Consider the following 18,118-nt stretch of genomic DNA (forward strand, 5'->3'; position numbering starts at 1 on the left):
TGAATACTTCTGGCTGGAGGAGGATAGTAGGATAAGGACAAAGTGAAAAGCATGACCTTAATTGTCTGGTAACTTTTATTTATTTGTTTTAGGGGTTTTGAACCAAATAAACAACTAGCAGTGTGAGAGACTATAATCAGTAACTTTTAAAAATAAATATAAAATCTTTGGTTGTTAATTTTATTTATTTTGTATTTATTTATCGTGGTGTATTCAACATGCCAAAAATAATAACAAGTCTCACAATGAAGACATTACTGGTGCCTGCTCGAGCAAATCGATGAACAACGGGACGACAGTGCTACAGTGCTACAGGGGCATTAGGCTACATCCAGTGTACTCAGGGGTTACTCTTGCCTCTATACTCAGGAATGGAATCACTTCTGGCAATCTCAGAAGTGATAGCATGCTGGGAATCGACCTAGGCTGGCCATGTACAAGGCAAGCATCCTATCCACTATACGTTTTTGTGGCCCTTGGTTGTTCATTTTTTATTAGAAAAGAACATGCCCTCTACTCAGTAATTCACAATAAATATAAGCAAGGCTAAGGGAAGGTATATAGGGTAAGAAATTAATAGGATTGGGCTATGGTCCTCTTTCCACTAGTTTTCTGAACTAGACTAATTTGTAGCCTCTTGATACTTTATATCCTTCAGCTACAATGTTGGAGTAATCCCATTTCTTATGTATTCAATCAAGGAACACTGATTATACCTAACTGTTGGGAGATATTGTCATGAGGTGAAATGATGAGCAACTTTGACCTTTTGCTTATATATTTCCTTTTAATTTTTTGTGTTTGGGGGCAAATACAAGGTGTTAGGGGCTCTTCCTGGGTTTTCGCTTTAGTGGCACCCTGGAAGTATGCAAGGTACCTTATGCAAGGTGAGCAATTGAATTTGGGTTGGTCAGATGCAAGGCAAGCACCTTAATCGATGTACTATTTTTCTGGCCCTATACATTTATTTTTACTGTTGTTTGGGGTCATATTGGTTGTACTCAAGGCTTACTCCTGACTTTGTATTCGGGAATCACTCCTGGCAGTCCTCACGGGACCATATGCGGTGTTGAGGCTTGAATCTGGGTTGGTTGTATGCAAGAACCTTATCTTACCCACTGTACTATCTTTCCTGTCCCCATACATAATTTTACATGGTTACTTTTAATAATAAAATGAATCACAAAGATGTTATGAGCTGAATTGTGTCCTCCCTGAAAAATTTTATATGTAGAAATTATATTTCTAATACCTGAATGTGATTAAGAGATAAAATATTTCAAGAGGTGATGAAGTTAAAGTGAAGATGTTAGGATGGGTCTGAATCCAATCAGCCTGGTGTCCTATAAGGAGAGGAAATATGAGCACATAAAGAGACATCAAGGATCCAAGTTCTCAGATGAAAGAGCACATGAGGACACAGTAAGAAGGTGGCCAGCAACAAGCCAAGAGAAAGGAACCCAATCCTGCTGGTGCCTTGATCTAGGACAGGGAAATTCAACAACTATGAGAAAATATATTTCTATTATGTCATATATTCTGTAATCTTTTTGACAGGGGTAGGGGTTTAACACTAGCAAATAAATAGACTTTTTTTTGTTGAAAAATATCCAAGACTTGGGTTATGGTTTAGTGGCTAAAAGCCTGCCTTGCATGAGGCAATGAATTTCATCTCTGATGCTGCCCACATACTCCACTCGATGTTCTGTCAGTTCTTCTGGCTGGAATTCAGCTCTGCAACAGACTGAAATGTCTGGTACATTGCCAGATGTGAACAAACACAACTGAAATGTATGACTTCCAACAAGCACCACAACCAAGTTTGTACAGCTCCTCATCATTGCAATAAAGGGGAAGGCAAAAGAGAGAAAACAATCTATTACCTGAGATGAGCACTGGAAGGTGTTCAGGTTCAAAGAAGAGGAGAAGGAAAAGGAGATCAAACTTTGAATATGAAGGAGTCTGGTAAATACTGTAGCGCACCATGTAAAGAATACTCTGGGAGCCCAGACAGGGAAGTTAGGATGGATCTAATAGGGATCTAATAGGAAGAGTAAAGAAAACCTATCCTGGAGGTTTTCTTTTAATATGAAAGTTACTTCCTTTTAGTATAAAAGTAATCACTTTTAATATGGAAGGAGTAGGGAGAGCAACACTACTAACTGCTGATCACAGCAGACTCATTGTACACTCATTGTTGTCTGGAGCCTTGATCTCAGTTAAAGATTCCAAGAATCGGAGGAATTGGCATACACACCCCACACACACATTGAGGAATGGCGTGTACTGATACAGTGCTGCCAATGTTCTTTTTATTTTTAGTACAGCAAAACTTCTCCTTTTTCTCCAAAATCACCCATACTTACCGTCTTTGGGAAAAATAAAGACTACGCTAGGTGTTTGGCTACTTGAGACTACATCTTTAACCTCACAGCTAAGGATGATTATAGGTCTAAATTTTGACTAGGGATATGTTGAAATAGTATGTAAATTGAAATAGTATGTAAATTGAAATTCTATGCAATTTGAATCATCTCTATCTTACAGAATAAGCCACTGGGCTTGTGGTTTCTTCTCTTTTCCTTTCCACAAGTTAAAATATGGAATGTGCTGGCCACCTAAAGTTGACTAAGATAAAACCATAGGGAATAATAAAGTAATAAATTGATTGAATCTGGATTCTTGAATGATTTGGTAGAGATTCCCTGCTGTCCTAGAACTACTCCTTTGGAGGTTGTGACATAATAGAGAATTAAATTTTCATATTCCTTAAGCCTCTGCATACAGAACTAAAGCTTTCAGGACTTCCTTTTAGGGGCAACTTTACCTTAAAGGAAATCTAACTTTTTCTTTTATTTTTATTACAGTACAGTCTGTTGCAGAGCTGAATTCCAGCCAGAAGAACTGCCCTCCAAACTTTGTCAGAAGTTCTGTGCTACTCCTACATAACCCACTCACATGTGGCATGTAAACTATGGGGTCAGCAGAGAAAAACATTCTTATATGGTTCTTGTAGAGCAGGGCTATAGGCACTGGAGCAGGAAAAACCTGACCTTGCAAAGCGGCCGGAAGTGCAACCTCACAAAGGGAGAGTAACTGGGCAGAGATAGCAAAACAGGGTGCCTGCATTATGTGTGTGGCCTTGAGCCTCATTCAAGCCCCTAATCACATATGTCTAAAAACACAGAAACTGTCATGTATGCCTTAAGCAAGTCATCCTACCCCAAAAATATAACCTTGAAGGGGATTAGACGGGGAGCAAAGCAGAGAGGAAAATGTGATAGGCCAAGTGTGTTAAGCTCTATGTGATTGGACCTCCTGTAAGCCAAAACCTCTATAAAAATGTGTGTATTCGGCAATAAAGATGAGCTGTGACCAACTGCTTCCAGAGAGGTTTCGTCATGCTCTTGTCCTCCTTCACCCCATGGCTAGGCTCCTGCCCAGACCGTGTCCAGGCATGTTGGAGATAACTGTTCTCCAACAGGTCCTCCCAAATGTGGAATTCCTTCAGTGCAGAAGGCCAGTTTGCCTTTTCACTATTCTTGCCTAGTTCTTCCCCCAAGTCTCCACCTTGATGCCTTTTACCAATTTAGAGGACAGTTAAGGAAACCTTTTCCATGGTGGTTTGGCTGTTCAACCAATGGGTATAGCTTACCCTCAGAACCTTGGACTCTATTTGCATCACTTCCCTTTCTTACTGTCTAAACATCACTGCTTTTACTTCCCAGAAAACTAGATAAGCATATTCCCTTTATAATCACATAGACTTTTTCTACTCATAAATCATTATTGAACTGGTTCTTGACTTAAGATATAAAACAAAATTATAAAATAGGGAAAGTACTTGACTTTTCAAGTCTACCCAGGAAAAAATAGACAAATGACATCATTAGCTAAAGCAAAAGTTATATATTTGGAATAAGAACAATGAGTCATAGAAATATTTAGATGAGGCACTTAACTCACTGTTTGTTTAAGAGGGAGTGTAAGCAAGTATAAGCATGTGAAATAAAGGCATGATAAAGGAGAATAAAAGTATATATTAACTATATAAAATGTTATGCCCATTTGAAATCTTTGAATTTTATGGAATATCACTGTATCACTGTCATCCCATTGCTCATCGATTTGCTTGATTGGGCACCAGTAACGTCTTCATTGTGAAACTTGTTGTTACTGTTTTTGGGAATTGAATACGCCACGAGTAGCTTGCCAGGCTCTGCTGTGCGGGTGAGATACTCACGATAGCTTGCCGGGCTCTCCAAGAGGGGCAGAGGAATCGAACCCGGTCAGTCACATGCAAGGCAAACGCCCTACCCATTGTGCTATCGCATAACATATAAAAAATAAATGGGTTAAAATTATATTAAAATTTTAAAACCTAAAATAGCATATCATAGTATAGTTACCAAGTAGTGAACATGAATATTATAAATAAATCAGTATCTCAATCTTTAAATCTCTTCACATTCCAAACAAATCTGAGAAATGCTTATTTTTTTAATCATAACAACAGTTTAAAAAATGCAAATAAATAAGCAAGAATGGGTAAAGGATGTTTACATAAAAAGGTGCAGAGGTCAATGTTATTTTAAATGCTGAAAATAATAAAAATATAATACCTAAAATATTTTATACAATAAGATAAAACAAATAAACCAATGGCCCAGAATTGATTGTTTTGAATAGAGCTTATAAAGTATCAAAGTATAACAAACAACATATTTTTAAAAAAAATATCAAATCTAAAGCTAAAGAATTCTTTTTAAAGTAATGTGGAAGGAAAAGGGATTTTTAATGAATATCTAATTAGAGAATCACAGCATACATACATACAAAGACATACAGGCATAAAACTTCATCTATAATAAATTAAAAAATGCATAAAAGAAAGTACATATTGTCTCTTTATGAGGAAGAACTCCCTCAAGCATAAAAGTAATAAAAGAAATGATAAGATAGTAGGTTTGACTATGTACAATTATAGTTCCTGAGTTCCAACTATTCAGAAAAAGGAAAAGGCAACTAACATAATGGAAAATATGAACAATGCACATTGCTTAAAAATGTTACCATGATGAATCAAAATTTGAAAACTGCTTAAATTTACTTCTGAGCCTAGACTGTACCTAAACCTTCAGAGACAAACATGAGAAAGCTATTTGTGTAACTTTCAGTTGACTGTTACTTGCCTTCAAGTGCAACTTTAGGTCTTGTTCTAAAATTGTAATATATTTCACTAGTTCACTTACTCTCCCACGTTCCCTGACAACCATTTCACATGGTCTTCCCTCACAATGCCCACTCCCCCATCTGCCCTGCAATTCCTCCCCATCTTCATGCTGCACTGATTATCTTAATTTACTTTACTCAGAAAAATAGTAGCAATCAGAAAAGAACTTTTATACAATCACACCACCCTATTATTCCACCTCATATTCCAGTAGATCCTATATGTCCATCAACCTCACAAAATCACTAGCTCCTACCTCCACTCATGTACTGAAAGACAAGGACGTAACTACAGAAATTCTCTTTCCTCCCTCTCTCCGTAAAGCCATTCCCTTCATTCTGTCATTTTTTTTTAAATTTTGAAAAGATCAAATTTCTCCCATTTTCCCTCAAAGTATTACCCCATTTCTGCCCTTTTAAATCCCCCCACCAAAGAAGCTGAATATTCTTTTTTAAAAAATTTTTTTATTAGAGAATCACTGTGATGTACAGTTACAAACTTATGAACTTTTGTGTTTCCATTTCACTCATACAATAATCTTTTACCCATCACTCCACCAGTGCCCATTCACCTTCACCAATGATCCCAGTATCCCTCTCACCACCCCTACCCCATCCCCCACCACCCCATCCTGCCTCTGCGGCAGGGCATTCCCTTTTGTTTTCTATCCTTTTGGGTGTTGTAGTTTGCAATAGAGGTATTGAATGGCCTTCATGTTCGGTCTATAGTCTACTTTTAGTTCGCATCTTCCAACCCAAATGGGTCCTCCCAACATCCTCTATTTGGTGTTCCCTTCTCTATCTGAGCTGTCTTTTCCTGCAGCATGTGAGGCCAGTTTCCAAGCTGTGGGGCAGATCTCCTGGTCCTTATCTCTACAAATCTTAGGTGTTAGTCTCCCACTCTGTTATTTATTTATTTATTGCTTTTTTTGGTCACACCCGGCGATGCACAGGGGTTACTCCTGGCTCCACACTCAGGAATCACCCCTGGCGGTGCTCAGGGGACCATATGGGATGCTGGGAATCAAACCCGGGTTGGCCGCGTGCAAGGCAAACACCCTACCCTCTGTGCTATTGCTCCAGCCCCCTCCCACTCTGTTATTTTATATTCCACAGATGAGTGCAATCTTTCTATGTCTGTCTCTCTCTTTCTGACTCATTTCATTTAACATGATACTTTCCATGTTGATCAACTTATATGCAAATTTCATGACTTCATCTTTTCTAATAGCTGCATAGTATTCCATTGTGTAGATGTACCAAAGTTTCTTTAACCAGTCATCTGTTTTTGGGCACTCTTTTTTTTCCAGATTTTGACTATTGTAAACAGTGCTGCAATGAACATACAAATGCAGATGTCATTTCTACTATACCTTTTTGCCTCTCCAGGATATATTCCCAGGAGTGGTATTGCTGATCAAATGGGAGCTCAATTTCTAATTTTTTGAGAATTGTCCATATTGTTTTCCAAAAGAGCTGAACCAGTTGGCATCCCCACAGCAGTGAAAGAGAATCCCTTTCTCCCCACATCCATGCCAACACCGGTTGCTTTTGTTCTTTTTTTATGTGGGCCAGTCTCTGTGGTGTGAATTGATATCTCTTTGTTGTTTTAATCTGCATCTCCCTGATGATTAGTGACATAGAGCATTTTTTCATGTGTCTTTTAGCTATTCGGATTCCTTCTTTGAGAAAATTTCTATTCATTTCCATCCCCCATTTTTTGATGGGGTTAGGAGTTTTCTTCTTGTAGAGAAGCAGAATATTCTTACATTGACATTTCTCCTTGACTTCATTCTCTCAAACTCAATTATTCAAGCTTTCCTCCCACCAGAATGCAACTGCAACTGTTTTTGTCAAGAGCAGCAGTTACCTTCATTTTTGCCAAGTCCAATGATTAACTGCATTTTGTTTTTTTGGGGGGAGGGGGCCATATCAGGTGTTACTCCTGGCTCTGCACTCAGGAATTTTTCTTGATGGGGTCTCAGAGGATCATATGAGATGCTGGAGATAGAACCCAGGTTGGCTACGTGCAAGGCAAATGCCCTACCCATAATACTATCTCTCTTGCCCCTTAACCCTCAGTTTGATCTTATCGGATACATTAGCAGCATTGGACACAACAATCAACTCCTCTTCCCAGAAATGTTTGATTCACCTGGTATCCACTATCCACATGCTGTTTTCCTTGCTGTGTTTTTCCTGCTTCACTGGTTTTCACATCTGTAGATACCATCCTGATCTTTCCACAACCACATTTTAAAATTGTCAGTAGTTCATCCCACTTTAGAGAATGACAACTCTCTCTCTCTCTCTTTCACCCCCCCCCCCCCTCACTGTCCAGTTGCTCAGATCCAAAGTTTGGAAATCCTGTTTGACTGATTTCTATTTCTCACACTACACACGTCCAGTCAGTGAAGCTATTGGCTCAATTTTCAAAATAGATTCGTATGTTAATAACATTTTGTCATCATTGCAGCTACCATCGCAGTGCACACCATCATCGATCTCAAATGGGTAAATAGAACACCTCTTTACTAGTTTTTCTGTTTCCACTATGGTTAACATACTTGCTTTATATCCCATTGACCCAGTTTTGAATCCGAAGAAATATCTATGAATTACTGAGAACTGTGAGAACTGGTAGGGGTCACTATTGAGCACAGAGCCAGGAACAGCCCATGAGTACTGCTGGGTATTGCAGTCACTACCCTCCTAACCCAAACAAAATAAATCCAACATCAAAACTGTTTTAACATATTTCTCTGGTATTGTCTGATATTAAGCAGCCAAAGTTTGTTTGTCTGATAATTAAACATATCCTTATCTTCTACATGCTCTCCTTCCTTATTCCTCTTTAGTTTTAGCAGTATTATTAACTGTTCCTATACAAAAATAAAATTCAGGTACATTTTGGCTTTTCCAATGGATTCCTCCCCTCTTTTCTATCTTTAATCTCAAGTGTCACCTTCCCTTAACATTTTTAGTAACACGCCCTTCTAAACTCTGTCCTTCTCCTACTTAATGGCTTAGCAGCTAGTACATAATTTTACTTATTTTCTTATTGTCTACTCTATAAAAATATGTACTTCATGAAATGAGCAATTAAAAAAAAAGTTGCTCTTGTTTCTTCTGTTGTAATCTCAGTGGTGGAACATAAGTAATTCAATCAGAATATGTTTCATACATTTTATTTAATGAATATACAAAAGAAAAACAGAAATGTAAATCTTTTCAAGATTTCTAAAATGTAACTAAACAACACATTTCAGGAGTACATATAGAGTACTTCTAGAAATTTATTTCAATGTAGGATTTCTCAAGAGCATAAAGAAAATACTGTATCAGAGTATGATTAAGAATGCGGAAAACAAAGAAGACATTCGGAAAAATTCCACCTCCCCCATCCCCCTAGCTGCCTTCCCGGAAATAACTTTATTATACAAATGATAGAGTGCAACTTAGTAGAGACTCTAGAGTTTGACAGTAACTGTCTTTCTTTCTGCAGACTATATAGGCCCATTGCCTTAAAAGAGGGATGGGCTCTCGAACATTGCCTGAGGGAAAAACAAGCAGGAAAATGTGTGAATCTGCAACTGTACCCTCACTGTGACTCACTAATTAAAAAATAAATAAATTTAAAAAAATAGAAATGATTTACTACTGGGGCACTGTGATTTACAATACTGTTAAGGAGTTTCGTGCCTACAGTGCTCACCACACCCACAGAGTCCCTTTTCCTCCATCAAAGCTGAGAACAAAAACCTCTTCTAATCTTCTGTAACATGTTGGCACACTGTATTTATCTGAGGAAAGGGAAATGGGTGGCATTTAAATATTCTGATGTCTCAGTCCTTCTTTCAGTGATTCTGATTTAATTGGTCTGTTCCTCTAGTGAAGTTCACAGTCTTTGATGATTATCACAAAGATTCATAAATTCGTTAATGGTTTAAGTGGCAACCTTGTCCACATTTCTGGACCTGTGTTTCATATATACATACATGAAACGAAGGGGTTAGAGTATACAACCTGTAAGCATCTTTCCAATTCAGCACCCTCTGCTCTTTTGGGAGACATTCTTAATTAGAGGTTGGTAAAAAACATCTGCTGCTTCCTCCTAGTGATTTCCTGGTGTGTGTGTGTGTGTGTGTGTGTGTGTGTGTGTGTGTGTGTGTGTGTGTGCGTATGAATGCATATCTATGAAAGGAGAGCATAGTATAAGCTCTGTGAAGTTTGGGAGTAACAAAAAATATTTACCTTTATTATAGAGAACCTAAGATAAAACAAATTTTAGAGTGTCATCAAGCCTTTCCATGTGTCAGGCATGATGTCTCAGGAAATTGTCAGGTCCCAAAAGGGCAACTAGAATATGTTAAGGAATGGGACTCTGAAACCAGGAAAGCTGGTTTTGTCTGTTTGTTTGTGAATTATTTATGTCTTGGTCTGTTTGGGCTGTTTAACAGGATACTGTACACGTGGTCACTTATCAAGAATAGAAATTAATGTTCAGGGTTCTTGTGGAGAGTCCAACATCAAGGGTTGGTAGATTCACTGCCTGATCAGCATCTGCTTCATGACTGATACACACTCCTCTTTGTATTGTGTCCACACAAGTGCAAGGAGAGAGAATGCTACTTGGGATTTCTTTTAGGAAGACACTAATCCTGTTGATTTATGTACTTTATTTATTTTGATTTTGGGGGCCATATCCAGTGGTGCTTCAGGACTTACTCCTGGCTCTGAGCTCTGCCATCATTCCTGGGGGACTCAGGGGATCATACGCAGTTATGGGAATTACCGTGGGTTTGTCGTGTGCAAGGCAAATGCACAACCAGAACTTGCTGTATTGTTCTCAGCCCTAATCCTGTTGAAAAGGGCTCCATCTTCATACCTAATTACCTCACAATGACTCCACACCAAATACCATCACCCTGGGAATTAGATGTTAGTACAAGAACTTTGAGGGGGGGGGGAATAGATGCTTAGTTTGTTGCAGTACAAACACTGGGAAACATTAGCAAACTGTAGCAAGTAACTTTCTTTAAAGCACCACGCCAGGCAAGATTTCAGTCAGCTGAATGTCCCTATACATGAGAAGGTCATTTTAGGTCTTTTCCCAAACCTGTGTCTCTCATGAGCCTGTGTTGCTCTTTTTCCTCTACTTTTTCCACTCCGGAGAAGTGGGAGTTGTCTCTTAAACTTGTCTCTCTCCTTTCCCTCACATTTCTCTAAGTAAATTTCTTTCAAAAAGACTATTTTGTTTCACTGTTTCAATCCCTTCTGAAATTCCTTTCTGCCAGGAAAGGCAATGGAACCGAAATACCCATACCTATACCTATACGGCAATGCTAACGGGCCTACTTCCAGCTCTGTCCTTTGCAAAGCCAGGATTGAACCTGGGACTCCAGCATGCAAAGCCTGTGCTCCAACCCTTTGAGCCAGCGGGCTTGGCCCACCTCTTCTTCGCTCCACCTCACCTTCGTATGAAAATTCCCACTTTTATCCCTTCCTGGGAAGGGCCACCTGATTTCTATGGCATTTACCTTGAATTGCAATTCTTTGGTCTCAAATAGACATAGATTCCCTTATTAACTGGGAGGTGGGGAAAGGGAAGTGTGGGAAGAGAGACAAAGTTAACTTAGCCACAACATTAGGGTATAAGATATCTGATATAGGACAATAATTTTTCCTGCCTTCCATATTGGGTCTTGGTCTTCTCTATTATAAAATGTATTTTCTGATCTTTCAAGCCTAGATCAGTATGAAATTCCAGAATGTTTCCAACTGCTCAGCATCCATTACAGCTTTCACATATATCTTTTGAACTGATTTGTTCCCCATGGCCCTGGCATTCCATGTACACAGACAGCATGGACTGAACTGTTCCAGATTGTAGTTTGTGAATTTTCACTTGAATTCCAATGCCTTGGGAATCAAGACAGCACTCTTTGTCCTCCTCAGACTTCATATCTGTTACAAATCACATTCTTTGGCCGAGCCAGTGTTCTTACAACACCCTTGTATACATTACCTAAAGTTTCTGAGAAGTGGTGCACAACATTTTAATCTCTCTCTTCTGTCTGTATTCTTTCACCTCCAGAAAACATCACAGAAGTCCACGGGGGGTGCTGAAACTACCACTTGCTCCACCTTCTCGAATTGCCTGTTCACTTCCTTTGTCAGGTTAGTCTCTTTTTCTTTGCGCTGGAGAGCACTTCATGAGCTTGAGGAATCTGTTTAAATTTTTCTCCTTTGTTTGAATTCTTAGGGAGGTATTTCAAGGGCAGTTTCCTCTTTCATTTCTTTCTGTGTGACAAAGCATCCTAGTAAGTGATTTCTTTCACAATTTTCTACAGGTCCAGGGAGGAGCTTATGACTAAGTGCACTCTGTCTTTCACCACGCATTCTAGAAAGCATCCTCTTTCATTAGTTGAGTTCTTTCCATTATTATTATTTTTATTATTATTATTATTATTATTAATTTTACTTTTTTTTTGGACCACACCTGGAAGTACTCAGGAGTTACTCCTGGCTTTGCACTCAGGAATTACTCCTGGCCATGATTAGGGGACCATATGGGATGCTGAGGTTAGAACCTGGGTGGGCAGCATGCAAGACAACGGCCCTATTCCCTGTGCTATCTCTCTGGCCTCTCCAATATTATTTTGTATTGTTTTATTTTTAGTATAAAAACCCCATAAATCCAGGCATTTATTTACATGCATGGTAAGTCTCCATTAGCTACTGACATAACTACAAAATTTATTTTAAAGGGCAAATAACCTGTGTAGTAGCAGATGTTATTTTGCCATTTTACAATTTTAAGCTCCTTAACTTCCTATAAATAAGAAATCTTAGGGACAGATTAATAGATCAAGTGAACAGCACATACCTATTGCCATTTTACAATTTTAAGCTCCTTAGCTTCCTATAAATGAGAAATCTTAGGGTCAGATTAATAGATCAAGTGAACAGCACATACCTAATGTGTGAGGCCCTGAGTTCAATCCCTGGCATCATATGGCTCCCCAGCACTGTCAGATGTACCCATGGTAGTTCCTAGGCATCACGTGGGCTCAAGCAGTGCCAACGGTTGTCTCAGTCCATATTCCCTCAAAGGCCATGGGTGTGACCAGTATAGAAAACACACATACATGCAAAAGAAAATGCATCTCACATATTATACATAATATGTAGTAAGTATATAAAGTGCTCAGATGTATAAAATGCCTAATACATAAAAAATATTCAATGTGAATTAGCATTTAACAATCTAGAAATGATTTGTGTGGCAATTGCTGCAAGTAATACTTAACATTACTTTTATGTATCCTTTGGGTAAAACTCTTTTTTGGAAATGCCAGGAAAACCCAGGTCCTTTCACACATACAAATATTTTATCCCTGGCCCTTCTTGGTTAAATATTTTTAAGAATAAGAACTTTCTAGACCTTGCCAATTATTTTGCAGAGTGGGTTATCTTTGTAGCATAACTGTCAAGGTCAAAATTAAAAAATAAGATGCTTTTCTTTGCTGTTTGTAGCAAAGTTTGCAACATCTTTTATTTTTCTTTTTTTATTTTTTTTTGATGGTGTTTTGCATTTTAAGACCATTTTATTGTTTGTATTTAGATAAATATTGAGGAAACGTGGGTCTTGATTTTACCAATTCAACCATTGTTCTTTATTTTTTTTTTTAATTTATTTATTTTTAATTAGTGAATCACCGTGAGGGCACAGTTACAGATTTATACACTTTTGTGCTTATACTTCCCTCATACAAAGTTCGGGAACCCATCCCTTCACCAGTGCCCATTCTCCACCACCCGTAAACCCAGTGTCCCTCCCACCCTCCCCAATCCCATCTCCCCCCACCCCACCCTGCCACTGTGGCAAGGCATTCCCTTCTGTTTTCTCTCTCTAATTAGCTGTTGTGGTTTGCAATAAAGGTGTTGAGTGGCCGCTGTGCTCAGTCTCTAGCCCTCATTCAGCCCGCAACTCCCTTCCCCCACATGGCCTTCGACTACAATGTAGTTGGTGATCGCTTCTCTGAGTTTGCAACATCTTTTAAATATAAAGTAATGGTATTGGGATTATGAGCATAAACTTAATATCTCAGAATAACTTTATGTTTGAGCTATGAGAATGGGGACGACCTCAAGAACAACAGCCTTAGAAGGAGGTAGTCTTGTCAATAAGATAATCACTGACCATGCTGGGTGAGCCAAATGATAAATCTATTTTTTTTTTCACTGAATTTCCAGTATTAGGAAAGATGATCAGGAGGGAAATAATTGTTCTTTTAGACATCCCTTTCTCTTTTTATTAACTACCATTTCGGAGAAGTGATTTCTGGAGAGCTAAAACCATTTGGCCTGGGTTGAAGAGTTCTGCTCTGCCCAAACCATCTTGTGTCTGAAGGTTGCCGTCTAGGGAGCTTCTGTGAATAAGAAAGCACTTGATTTGCCATTTCCTTTCTGAGAACTGCCTCAAGAGGGAAGGAAGTGGGAGATGTTCATCTGCTTTCTGTTCTGAGGGGGCAGGGCAGAGCAGGGCCCGGCAGGCAGGCTTGCTTCTCTTGCTTCTCGGAGCACTGACTTCTGCTTTGTGGGGCTGGACTTCCTAAATGACTGGTTCCTCTTTATAAAGGTGAAAAATAAAAAACATAAAATAAAAAAAAATTTTTTTTTGAGCAGTCCGACCTTATCCCCTTCCTAGGAACTAGGAACAGCACTCAGCAGTAGGTAATGGTTAACTTTGCCCAAATTCTTGTCCACAACTGTTTATGCCAACCTGATTTCCTGAGTATTGTTAATACTGTAAAGATCTTGTCAAACCTTCAAAAGAAAAGCTCTGATTTAAATACTGCTCCTTTAAGATTCCCTCCCCCCCTTTTTTGGCCTATGTTGAAGAACACAGCTTTGAGGAAAATGCAACGAAAGCATCAAGTGCTGTCAGGGAACCATAGTCAATCAGTGTTCCAAATGCAGATTGGGAGTAAAATGGAAAGATCTGAGGTTGGATATGGCACGGTATTAACTGGCATGTTTCATCATTTGTTTTACTTGGTGTTAAAATCAGACTTACAATATTATTTTATACTTTACAGCGTTATTACATCAGTGTCTTTGTACTTTAGACCTTCTTTGTCCAGTAAATGAAAGGTTCAGCTTCCTAAAGAATGTCTTGACCCTCTTGATAGTGTGATTTTGAAATTCTCCTGTAGCTTTGTATTGTATCTTTATTGCTTGTTTGTAGATCTTGAGGTATGGTGCTTTAACTAAAAATAATCAGAGGGGCTGGAGAGATAGTACAGCGGGTAAGGCATTTGCCTTACACAAGGTTGACCAAATTCAATCCCCGACTTCCCATATGGTTCCCCAAGCACTGCCAGGAGTAATTCCTGAGTGTACAGCCAGTAATAACTCCTGAGCATTGCTCGGTGTGAGCCTTCCCTTCCCCCCCCCCAAAAAAAAACAGAATGAACTGAAAAAAAATCAGGGATTCTGGCCGTGCAATTTCTTTGATGCTTTCCTCTATATTTCTATTTCCATCCCTAAGAGTCCCTAACAGGTCTTATTCCCCTAACCCTGAAAGAGCCTCCAATCTGGCACCATTGAGAAGGACGAATAAGGAGAGGCTGCTAAAATCTCAGGGCTAGGATGAATGGAAACATTACTGTTGCCTACTTGAGCAAATTGATGAACAACGGGATGACTGTTATGACAGTGATATAGTGATCCCTAAGAGTAAGATGATTCTTTAAAGATCCTACAGCTATACCTTGGGGCTAATGTCTCATTTATTTTCTTTCTTTCTCTCTCTTTTGACTCATAATAACACTGCAATTTAAGTCTAAAAGTCACCATTAGAATAAAGAGCTCTCAAGTCAAGATAACTGAAATTCAAAACCCAGTTTGGTCATTCTTTAGCTATGTGGCCTCTGGTAAATTTTATCATCTGTAAAACTGGGTTTGGATTTAGCAGTCACCACCACACAGGATAGACGAAAGAATTAAGTAATTCCAGATGAAGCTATTAATTTTTCTTTTCTCTAATAATAGAACATGAGAGGGGGCATAATTACTGAATATTTATTATTTGCTCGGCACAAGTTTCACAATTTATTTCTGATCCATATAATCCCCTGTGAAGCATACATCCTCATTTTTCAGATTTCTAAATTATGACTAGAAAGTTTAACCAAATGTCCTAAAGGTCACTTCACTAGTTGGAACCCAGTTTGTTTCTCAATCAAATGTTCTTTTCCCTATGCAGTGTAAAGAACACTTCATGGTTTTATTCAGATGATGTTTCAGGTTTTCCCATGGTGGTTGTACGATTTGAGAAGATATAAAACAAAAACAAACAAACAAAAACCGAGAACAAGGGGCCAGGGAGAAAGTTCAAAGTGGTGCAGAACATGCCAGGTATATGTGAAGGCGTGGCTTCTATTGCTGAATGTAGCCATCAAGGTCCTGTGAGCAACAGCTCCTAGTCGGCCAGTCCAAACAATCAGGCTGACTGCCTGGGTCAGTCAGCCCAATCAGGCCCCCCTGGGTCTGTCAGTTCAAATAATCAGGCCTGCCCTCTGGGTCTGTCAGTTCCAGGGCGTGGCTGAATGCCCCAGGGAGCATTGCTGCTGCTGCTGCTGCTGCTGCCTTTATAAAAAACAAAAACTAAGGAGTGCCTTGATAATAGATGAAAAAAAGGAAGGAAACTTGAATGGCATTGCTAAGTATCACTGTATCACTGTCATTCCATTGTTCATCAATTTGCTCTAGCAGGCACCAGTAAGGTCTCCACTGTGAGACTTGTTAGCGTTTACATCACAGGTAGCTTGCCAGGCACTTGCCTGGCTCTCCCAGAGGGACAGATGAATTGAACCCAAACCCGGGTTGCTCGAGTGCAAGGCAAATGCCCTACCCGCTGTGCTGTCGCTCCAGCCCATTGCCAAGTAAAAAGCAGTAAATGCTCAAAGGCTCCATATTGTATGATTTCAACTACGGCATTCTGGCCAAGTCAAAAGGATCTGGGTAGGGTTCAAAAAAAAAAAAAAAACCAACCAGTGGTGGGGCTGGAGCAATAGCATAGCGGGTAGGGTGTTTGCCTTGAACTCAGCCTACTGGGTTCATTCCCAGCATCCCATTTGGTCCCCTGAGCAGTGCCAGGGGTTAATTCCTGAGTGCAGAGCCAGGAGTAACCGTGCATCGGTGGGTGTGACCGAAAAAAGAGAAAAAAAAAAAAACAGTGGTAGTCTGGGGGTAGAGAGGGCAGGGAGGGTGAATACCAAGCACCCAGATTCTTAGGGCAGTGAAACTATTCTGTATGATCCTATAATTTGGGGGTGGTGGTGTTTGCTCCACACAAGGTGGGGATTCATTGGTGCTGGGGATTGATCCTGGGTCCACCACATGCAAAGCAAGAGACATCACCTTGGACTAGTTCTCTGGTCTCTAAAATAGTGAGTTTTCTTTTTCCTTTGTGTGTTTTTTTTTGGGGGACCACACCCAGAGTTGTTTAGGGATGAGTCCCAACTAAGTGCTCAGGGGTTTCTCCCAGAGATGCTTGGGGACCCATACAGTGCTAAGTCTCCAGAAAGAACATAATCCATTCAGCCCATTGACCTCTCTTTCAGGCTCCAAAGCAAAAACGCCCTATTTTAGAAAATTTACAATTTCTTCAGAAATAATATATGGCTCTTCACATAAGCAATTTTAAGTTCTGATTCCTTGTTACCTTTTTCTTCTTAGTGTTGTGCTAGAGATTGAAAACAGGGCCTCACAAATACAAGAGCTCTATTGCTGAGCTATATACTCCTCTATGCTTTTTGGACCTGTATACATTTGTTCAAACCCATGCATAACACCAAAAGCAAACCCACAGCAACTATGGGCTTTGGGTCATCTGAGCTAAAATAGGGTTTACCAACTCTGACAAAACAGCACTTGTATGGAGAACATTGATGGGAGACTATGTAAGGGGGGGTTATAGGAGAAATCTGTGTCGCCTTTTGTTTTATTGGAACAGTTGAGTGTGTGTAGACGTCAGTTAAATCCCTGGCAACTCAAAACACAAACAAGAAACAGAGAGGAAAAAAATGAGAGGAAAAAGATAAGGAAAAAATAAATCTGCAAAGCAATGTTAACTGCTTGTCTATTCGCAGAGTATCAGAGTGAACATTACAAAGAGAACTTGAAAGTTGCAGATCTGTCTTCTCCAAAACTGGATGACCTTCAGCAGAGGACCTACCGCGCATTTCCGGACTTCAAACCTGAATAAGCTGGGAACGAGGCTGCTGGGCTGATCTCCAAAATTCTTTACTAGTCTTAAAATTCCAATCTTAAAGTTTAGGACCCAGCTTTGCCGGTCTCTCTCCTTCCCGACCCCCTCCCTCCCCCCAACCCCAGCCCCGCTTGAAGCCTTTCTTACTCAACAAGTTTTCAACGTACCCAGTGGGTCTTAATCAAAGCGACCAAACTCCATGACAGGATAGGGGTGAGGTCGAATTCGAAGACCAAAAAAAGGGAAGAAAAACCGAGCAGTTGAACTCGAGGTGGAAAACCCCCAAACACACGCAGGAAGAAAAACTAGGAAGAGGAAAGGTTAGGCGTCAGGGAGGAAGGAGGAGCAGGAGGAGGAGGAGGAGGAGCAGGCGGAGCAGGAGGAGGAGGAGGAGGAGGAGGAAGAAGGAAGAAGAGGAGTGCTGGATCCGAGAGCCGATTGGACGGCTGCGGGGGCGGGGCCGGCTCTGACAGCCCCGGGGAGGAGCGAGGGAGGCGGCGCGGCCGGCTCGGGCCTCCTGGCGGCCCCGCCCCCGCGCGCGGAGGGCGGGGCGGCGGGTGCGCGGACGCCGCGTGACGTCACAAAGGGGCGGGGCGAGTCGGGGGT

General features: G+C 40.1%; 1 pseudogene; it reads right to left on the minus strand.

Annotated features, from left to right (window-relative positions):
• Positions 1 to 11,017: 11,017 nt before the first annotated feature.
• On the minus strand, positions 11,018 to 12,905 carry LOC129399870 (dnaJ homolog subfamily A member 1-like; annotated as a pseudogene).
• Between the last annotated feature and the right edge of the window lie 5,213 nt (positions 12,906 to 18,118).

Source organism: Sorex araneus, chromosome X, assembly GCF_027595985.1.
Source record: "Sorex araneus isolate mSorAra2 chromosome X, mSorAra2.pri, whole genome shotgun sequence".
In the NCBI taxonomy this organism is placed as follows: Eukaryota; Metazoa; Chordata; class Mammalia; order Eulipotyphla; family Soricidae; genus Sorex; species Sorex araneus.